This window comes from Gallus gallus, chromosome 2 (genome assembly GCF_016699485.2).
Source record: "Gallus gallus isolate bGalGal1 chromosome 2, bGalGal1.mat.broiler.GRCg7b, whole genome shotgun sequence".
NCBI lineage: Eukaryota > Metazoa > Chordata > Aves > Galliformes > Phasianidae > Gallus > Gallus gallus.
Window position 1 is genome coordinate 99,510,595 of NC_052533.1, and position 9,362 is coordinate 99,519,956.

At 37.5% G+C, this 9,362-nt stretch overlaps 1 long non-coding RNA gene across 2 annotated transcripts; it reads right to left on the reverse strand.

The window, feature by feature from the left end:
• Positions 1–374: 374 nt before the first annotated feature.
• On the reverse strand, positions 375–3,398 carry LOC121109874. Of its 2 annotated transcripts, XR_005857618.1 has the most exons (3): positions 3,074–3,398; positions 2,238–2,505; positions 375–1,612 (listed from the first exon to the last, which is right to left on the reverse strand). It is a non-coding gene; the product is annotated as an uncharacterized LOC121109874 (long non-coding RNA). The 2 variants fall into 2 exon arrangements; XR_005857617.1 differs by having other exon boundaries at positions 2,238–3,149.
• Positions 3,399–9,362: the final 5,964 nt, after the last annotated feature.

Below are 9,362 nucleotides of genomic sequence, written 5' to 3' on the forward strand. Positions count from 1 at the left end.
GAATACTCCTTAATGAGTAAGTAATGTGTACACAGAGAATATAAGAAGTCCTCATGTGGTTTGCTAGCTAATACATGGGGAATTCTGTAGTCTCCTTCCAGCAATTTTTTATCCTTCCAGTCATGACTGATACACTTGAGTATTTTGCCTGATCAGGGTCATAAGTGATCTGTGCATTCAGGTTCAGATTTTGAAGAAACTCCAAAAAAAGAGTTATTAATGAATACAAAATTGCTTGTGGGGGAAAGTTAGCTGCTACGCTATGTGCCTCTCTGAAGCCTGTGCAGGTACAGTGCCCACAGCAATATCCTCCATCCATGAGAGTCTGTCTCAGTCTGTCCTGATCACAAATATTCAGTAAAGGACAACCAATGTCATTCATGTAAATAGTACAGCAGGATGTGATTTATTCCTTACAAAGAGATCCAAGCAGTGAGTTCATTATGCCAATCAACTGAACGTATAAAATGTCAGAAGATATGACTTCCTTTCCTTTCCATGTATTTTCTCCATTATGTTTGGCAGCATGTTATTTTTTCAGCCTTCAAAACAAGTATGAGGGGCACATGTGTGGGAGTCTTTCTTTGTTAGCATCCTAATCCAAATGTTCAGAGGATGGGATACCTTTGATCAATATGTATATCTGTAGTGGACATCTACCTAGGAACTAGTTATACATCATCCTCCTGGTGGCAAAAGAAAGAAAGAAATACTTCTGAGATGTCGTACGTACCATCTTAATGAACATAACACACAAACATAATACATAAACAATAGCTCAGGTAATTGAGCTGTAAAGTAGCCTGTTTTTCTCCATTGACTCAGAAAAGAATATGGAGGAATAGCTCACCTGTGGATTTCTCATCCATATATCCAAATTTATATCTAGTTTGATGAATCTCGCCATAAAAACAATTTTATCAGTTATTTTATTTTATCATAAATTTTATTTATTATGAAAATTTGAAGTCATAGATAGAAAGGAATATGACAAACACCCCCCTCCCCAAAAACAAAAAAAGAAACAACCACCAATATGCAGGGAAGCATTAAGAGCTAGAGAAGAGGAGACATTAAAACTGTGCCAGCTGGCTCTGTAGAAAAATATCTCACTAAGAAGTCCTACCAGTTAAAGTGATTTAGTTGCCTTTAGACTAATGTGACGTGATGAAAATATCTTCTTTCAGTATACCAGAAGTAATGATATTTATTCTATGATCTTGGCTTTGTCCTATTTCTGTTCTCCATAGCTATGCTGTTCTGTAGGAGTCTTCTTCCTATACAGTATTGGTTTGCACGTGTTGTCAAATGAAATGCCATTCAGATTAACACTAGCTTTTTTGCATAAACATTTTGCTTCAAATATAAATATTGCACTGCAACAGTGATTGATTCAAATGCAGTAAAGAGTGATCAGGGATCTTTGTGTTCTTTAAAGTCAAATATTCCTAAGAAAGGAAACTAATTTATGAGCTCAATGAACACTATAAGGAACTACTCATCTGAGGATATGGCTGTCTGCCTCGGACCTGTGCTCACAAAGATGGCAAGCTGAGGGCATCTCTTTTCTCCTCAGTTTCTAATCAGTGTACACTTTGCAATGTTTTGTCTGCTGAAATAAAATGATTATGTTATTTCATATTTCTCACTTTCATCAGGAAAAATTATAAAGTAATACTTTAAAATCCTTACTACCATTTCACTGAACTAGTAAAGCTATTCAATTGCAACAATTTTTTTTTAAACGATGTTCTTTGTGTCTGCAAGACGGAATGGTTTTATGTTCTGAATGTATATAAAATAAAAATAGTTCTAATCTTAACATTTCAACTGACATGGAAAGCCTTGCCACTGCAGGATGCTTTTACCATTGTATTACACCTCAAAAGCGTAATCTTGGGAGTTAAGGAGAGCAAGCAGAATGGCAATGTGTCCATACAGTATATTAAAACTGTATATGCATATATCGAAACTATATCCACAACAAGCCTCCTAGCAGAGTGGTAAGTATGGTATAAATGTTTGTGCTTGTAAATGTTTTCATAACAGTGTTTAAATATACAAAGGTTTGAAATGTGTTCCTGACACTGCCTCCCTGAGTGTTTAGCCATATGTAAACACATCAAACAACATAATATTTGCCTTTATATTGCACAGCATCTAAACCATCTTACACACAGTACTTTCACTTACTGCAATCAAAAGTATTAAATAGAATGCTGAGGTCTTTTTCTTACCTTTTAATCAGGATTTCACATTACAAAAGACATTCTGAATTTACCATTTGTTTTAGTGTACGTTTGGTTTTCATAGGGATGGTTTGAGCAGAAGTGAAGCTGTGCCAGCTCAACTTCAATCCACTTGTCATATCTCCAGAGTGGTTTTCTAAGCAGAATGTGATTTACTGACTTCTGTGAGCGTCTATAATTGTCTGCTGCTTGAGGTATATAGCAATTCAGTCTGCCTCCATGTAGCAGGTCTTCCTACGCAGGGTGTTCTTTCCTCCTCATGGAGACACAAGATGGAGAAAATATCAGAGTAAAAAAAAATATTGATGCAAAAAAACCAGCAGAGAACATTTTCTCAGACTACCAGTTTTTATGTTGAAACAATCTTTCTATAGATGCCTGTGGCAGATTTAGTTTTGTGTCCTGTCATTCCACAGAATCCTACTTTGTATTTTGCATCAAAACATTACTTTGTGTTATGCAATGCAGAAAATGTCACTGCTAAAATGCAATATTTTCCATAATGACTATTACAGCCATGTATTTCACTGTCATTTATCTCTATAGAAAGTTACTGAGAAATATGAGGCAGCTGTTTATAAGTACTGATATTTGTAGCAGTTGCCCTTTCAACAATTATAGTCTTCTCTAGCTCTTCATTTTAATTTACCCAGGTCCATGACATAGCTACACAACAGTCAATAGTTTTGTTGATTTGGCTGATCAACAAAAAAATCCCACCAAAAAAAAAAAAAAAAGGCAGCTCTGTGTCATCAGTTTTCCCTTTCAAATGCCTATTATTTGCGTAAAGCTTATAAAGTAAGATGATGCTCTTTACAGGCAACCTGAGAAATGATACTTCAGAGTTGTTTTAATTATGCAGTGTGTAGAAGAGACACTGGATGCATTTGCCAGCCCAGAAAGAAGCAGTGGAAAATGTGGGTAGTTGCTAGGCTGCTTTGTGACATCAGCTCAGGAAATTGTGCTGATCAATCACAGGAGAAAACTTCTTATCTCAAAATTCTCCCACACAGAGACCCATTTCAGTACCTGGGGCTTTGAAAAAGAAAAGGAAGAAATGTACAGAACAGCAAATGCTAGAGGAAACAAAGCCAATTAAATGCTAATATTCTGTTCTGGGTCATGGATTTGTTTTATGCAACCTAGCAATAAAGGGTTTGTAAAATTTCAAGTGCTGAAAAGGTACTTTTTAATGTTTTAGGTTATACCATGCTTGTTAAATTAAATTCACATTTTCTGGAAGTTGAAGCTTGAGATATTCTCAGTCTTTGGATAGATTTTAGTGGATGTGAAAAGGCTGTAATGGTCTCACTGTAGCTACAACATCAGTTCCTGAAGACACAGGCATTTTTAACACTTTCATGGTTTCCTCTGATACATTCTAGCCTCTTCCTCTTCCCTCTGATAAATGAATTCTTACAGTAGCTACTATCTAAGAACATTAACAGACCTGCTAAATTCAGCTCTATTATTTGTTTGAACATTTTATGACTAAACAATGTCATCAATGCAGGATATCATTACCAACCAGTGTAAAATATCCAATAGGGATCCAGTGATACTGGTGATCATATAAACCTAAAACCTGATTACTACATCTGCTCAATTCGGCACTACCTGTGGACCCCTTCACCTGCTAAGCAAAGGCACTTTACTGTCAAGTAATGGCAGTGGGGGGAGTTAAGAGATGATCTGCTGCTAAGAAACCATGTCACAAGGGTAGAATCAGCTGAGTCAGAAAGTGCAGTAGCAATTCTGAGGACGCAAGTAATCAATAAGTCCTTCCACAGCAGCAGATTCTTATCTAGGATTTCATTTGGGAAAGGACTTTAATGAAATTTACCATAATGCAGTTCTCCTTCATTCTTCATAGAATCACAGAATGGCTTAGGTTGAAGGGGACCTTAAAGATCATCCAGTTCCATCCCCCTGCCCTGAGCAGGGCTGCCACCCAGCAACTCAGCTGCCCAGGGCCCCATCCAACCTGGCCTTGAGTGCCTCCAGGGTTGGGACACTACAGCTTCTCTGGGCAAGAGGCTCTCTTCTCCAGTTTTTTCCAAACTCACAGGGACTGGGCGACCTTGAGCAATCCCTGATGAGTTCAGGTTTAGTAATCACAGATATTCTCAAACACAAACCTGACAGATCCACATCAAGTGTTCAGGTATACCAAGGAGGGAGAAGAAATAATTCCCTATAATGTTAAATTGTGTGACACAGTGTCACAGGATGATGAATGGCACCATTTGAAAATTCATCCCTGTAATTAAGTCAAGCAATTCTGAATATGAATTGACCTTTAAAAATCATCAGCTATTTATCACATTTCAAAGAAAAGACTGAAATTACTGGTATTTATAAGTTTGACACAATTTGCATTAGGCAGCAACAGTTTTAACAGCAGGATGGAAACACACATACTGTTAAATAGGCAAAACGGGCAAGGATGATAATAAACCAAGAGAAAAGAATAGATCAAGAACATAGGAATTTTGATTATGAGATGCAGAGACTTGATACTTGGTATGAATTTGTCTAATCTCTCTGTGGTTCTTGGAATACACATTGAGTGTGTGAAGAGCTATATCCATCTGTGGAGTAGGTAGGTCAGGATGTTCTGAGGCAGCTGAAAATTGCATGTCCTGAGAAATCTCATAGCAATCTCCCCAATAACAGCCAAAGCTAATACAGGGCAGTTAGAGAACTTATAAAGCAATCCTATTTTTTTTAATGTAATGTAAGAAAGTGATTTCTGACACAGATATCAAGCTAGAATATTGCCTAAATATTTCTGTCTGAAAGGAATGAGTCTGAAAAAAATGAGAATATTAAAAGTTAGGGGATTAAAGGGTAGAGGGGCTGGTGACTATTGTCCAGTGTCCGTATGCAAATGCATACATCTTTTGCTTCTGTCATAGAAAATAGTCTTGACTTCCTAAACAAGAAGAAATGGCAGCTAGATCCATTATGTCACCTACCCCTGGAGGTATTGTAAAAATTCTAAAAACTTTTACACGACCACTCCTAGTGATAGAGACAGCTAGGGTGTGACTGCATGACGCATATATAGTATGTTCCATCAGTTGGATATTTATATGACCAATCTGCAATGAAGACATTACAAGTATTGTTGTTGCTATAGTTACAACAGCCTCATGGGCCATATATTTTGTCACTTTTGTCTTGCACTTATTTACTAGAGAAAGCAGCAATTCCATCTATTATTTATTTATACAGTTCCTGTTTCTTTCACCACTTCATTTCCATTTTGAACTATCACATAGTCACTTCACTTTTCCATGGTTCTTTGAAGGTGACTTGTGTAGTTTCAGATTTGACAAACATGAAAATGGCATGCAGTAATTTCCCACTGGAAATACAAAGCTTCTTATGATATGTGAATAAGAATTCCAGACTCTGGGTTTTTTATTTTTTGATAAATACAGAATCAACGTAAACAAAATTCTTATCATTATTTTCAATTGTTTTCCAAGAACAGAAGCATTATATTTACAAATGAACACACTGGAAAGTGCATGTGGTGTAAATTAGAGGAAGTATTTATCATATTTATTATTTTAGCATTTAGTAATTCAGCCATATTTTGGTGTAAAGCTCATTATATTCCTCAGTAATCATAGCGATTTAATGCTGGTTTACTGACAGTAGCAAAGATATACTTGTCCTGCATGTGGTGTCCTGGGAAAGTAATGAAGATAAAGGAAAATAAGAAATTGCCTCTTAGTTGGATTTATTATTACAACCTTAAAATATTTTTAAATACACTACAATTAAGTTGTCCACAATACTGGCAAAAACAATTGCCTAGAGAATAAAATCAAAATTATTGATTACAAAAAGTGTTCCACATATTTCAGCACAAGCCTTCTGCCTTCTATAGAGTGAGTAAAGAAAAAGAAAAGTACCATGCACTTGACTGAGCTTCTTGTGCTGTGCTGTGTTGAGGCTTGTGACAGGGAGAAAGAGGACTCAGGAGTGACACGGTCTGCAGGCTCTGTGGGAACAGAACAGGGATGCATCTGGATTCAGCTCAAAAGCCAGAAGTTTGATTGGTGCATGCCTGAAGAGGGGCATACAAATCCCCCTCTCCTCCTTATTTATTTATTTATTTATTAGTCACAGTGGCAGGAACATACAGTCAAGAATCACTTCAACGGATAAGAATGGCATTTCTTGTTCGTGCACAGGACCATTCTCATAGTTTCACTGTAGCCTCTCTGGGCAAAGAGATTGCTTTTTATTGAAAGCATGTTATTGATTTATAAAACTATCTGCTCTGATCTTTCCAATGTTATGGGAAAGTATGTAAAAAACCTATCAACAAACAAATGAAAAGGACCACGGAGTAACAATAAGCAAACCCAACAATGGTGGTATTTGATTCTGAGGAAAACTAGTATTTAGTTACGGATTCTTGATGACCAGAAGAGCATAGGCTCCAAAGGACAAGGCATTACAAGAAAGCAAGTTTCTTACTGGGGGTACCAAACCAAGGTATGTTGCTGTGCTCCACAGAAACCGAAATAAAACAGTGGGTGACCATCCCCCCATGCCCAGCAAAATTCCAAGGACCTGCAGAGGCTGCACACCCATGTTGTGTAGGCTACTTTCCCTCTACAAAATGAAAAAATATTTTGAACGTGTATGGGAATGCTTGGCCTTAATTCTGGTATGAACAAGTAATACAGGCAGTGAAGGTGAGGCAGCATGACCTTCACAAGGGCCTAGCAGGTCTACTTAGGGTTTTTGGGGACTCTAGGCATCACTGAGCTTCAGCAGGACTGAAGCTTATGCTTCCCTTCCCTCCCCTAAATCATCAGTTAAATCATTTCTGTCATCTTGCTGCTGTATCCCAAGAACTGGAACTTCTTTATTACCATCAGATGACAGCCTAACTCAGTTCATTTTTAATCCTTCTGTAAACAAGGGACAAATCTCTACCATTAAATTGTATTCAAGGGTCTCCTCCAAACAGTCCACAGCTCCTCTATGTTGACTCTGCAACACAGAAGGAGGCTGTCTGGATATGATAAGCACCCTGTTACATCTAATGTTCCATCCCAGATTCAGGCTGTTTGAGGAGTTCCCTTTCACACAGATGTTTGTGCTTATTTATGGACTGTATTAACCCATCCTGTCAGATTTACTGACATTTAAAGCCATTATAAATGGAGCAACATTGGCAGCTTGGGAACAGGAGGCTGCCACCCAGGACAGTTGCCACTGTGGCCGCACAGCCCTCTTCAAGTATGCTCTTATTCTAAGCTGCAAACACATATTGGTGTCTCTTACTCATCTTGACACTAAGCTGGAAAGAGCTACGAGAGCTGCTAACCTCAGCATCATCTCATTTTGTGTGTGAGTAATAAGTCCATATTCCCTAGAGGGAGATGAATGCTAATGGCCCGGAACCGAGAGGTGCAGAGCACTTAAAAGCATCTGCTGTAGTCATCTTCTAGTGCAGAAGGCACCCTAACAATTACGGATGCTCCTTCTCTTCCTAGGATCACGACATAAATATGGTTCTGTACTTTCCTGTGGTTAATAAAGGACTTCTGTTGTCTTTTACATAAAGGGAAAGTAATAATATGGTGCCGTTTAGATGACTGCTCTGTGCTGTTCAGATGGGTTTGTCTGTTGCATTTCGTTTATTTTTTTTCACTGAGTTTGTATCAAAGGGCTACGAACAGTTCACGAACAGTTCACCTAATACTGTGAACACACACTGTGAATTTCCAAATATTTGTCAAGTTAGGCCAAAGTTCAGCCAAATGCAGTCTCTTGCTAGTTCATGGCAACCCTTTAAAGTGCTGATTTCTCTGAGACAACAATTATTAAGATTCCTGAGTTCCAAGAGGCACTGGAACATGCTGCCCAGAGAGGTGGTGGAGTCACCGAGCCTGGAGGTGTTCAAGGAACGTTTGGTGGAATTCCTTGTAAGAAAGGGCTCTGGACTTGCCACCAGAAATCAGTAGCCATTACTGTTGGAAATACTACTATTGTAAAGACATACCAACCTAAGCTTAGAGTAAATGATAATATTTTTCTTGATTTTAGCAGAGGTAAGTACTTGAAGCTGCCACTGACTTCAGTCAGATTTATGGATACTCAGCACTTCTGAAAATCAATTCATTTAACTCAGAATTTTATTTTCCATTATATCCTTAATAGTAGCATCACTTTGTGTGACTTTGATAGCACAGCAGAACTAGATTTAGCTTTTGGCCATATGACCTACTTTGGAAATATTTTCACAGTCGGTTATTCTTTCGGCTTCTCTATCATTGAAGACTGTAAAGTTTTATTTATTTATTTATTTATTAAATTATTATTATTAAAATATATCATAGGAAATATTTTTCTTTCTTCCTGGCCCCAAATCTGCCAAGGAATTGTGACTATATGAGATGAAAAAGAACTGACCCAACATTATTAAGACTTCAAGTTACAAATAAGGTTTCTTTACTTCTATTGAATCTGAAAAAGTAAACCTTGTTCTAAACCACTCAGTAATGAGAAGCTTCCACAGAGGTCAGTGGGAGTTTCTAAGCACTGAGTGTTTTGAAATTGAAGTTATATATTTCCATGCTTGAAATACTGATCTAGGATCCTGACATAGATTTTTTTATGTGAACAGCTCTCACATGATATGTGAGATCTTGCAGGGGGCAGATGAGAAACTGTTCAGTGTTGCAATATGACTTGAAGAGAAATCAACTTTTTGGATAAAGTGAGTTATTAGTTCTGACACTGCAATCAGAAATCAATCTGATTGGCCTTTTAAACTGATCATTAAATGTGTAACTCAGAGGCAAAGGCTAGAAAGTTATAAAATGTAACCCTCAGACATCTTTAATTTTTCTTTCTCTTGAGTGTTGTATTTTTCATTAGTAAAATCAGTAACTAGTATACAAATAAATGTAAATTATATGAGCCCACATGAAGAGGGCAGTAGGTAAGCTATTCAGCCAGAAAACACAGACGCGTTCACTATGTCTGGCACTCTTTGCGGTCTAAAGATCTAAACCTTTCTGGTACTTATCCTTCAGTGGTCTCTTAACACATTCAGACATCTTCTCCATTTATTTCCCA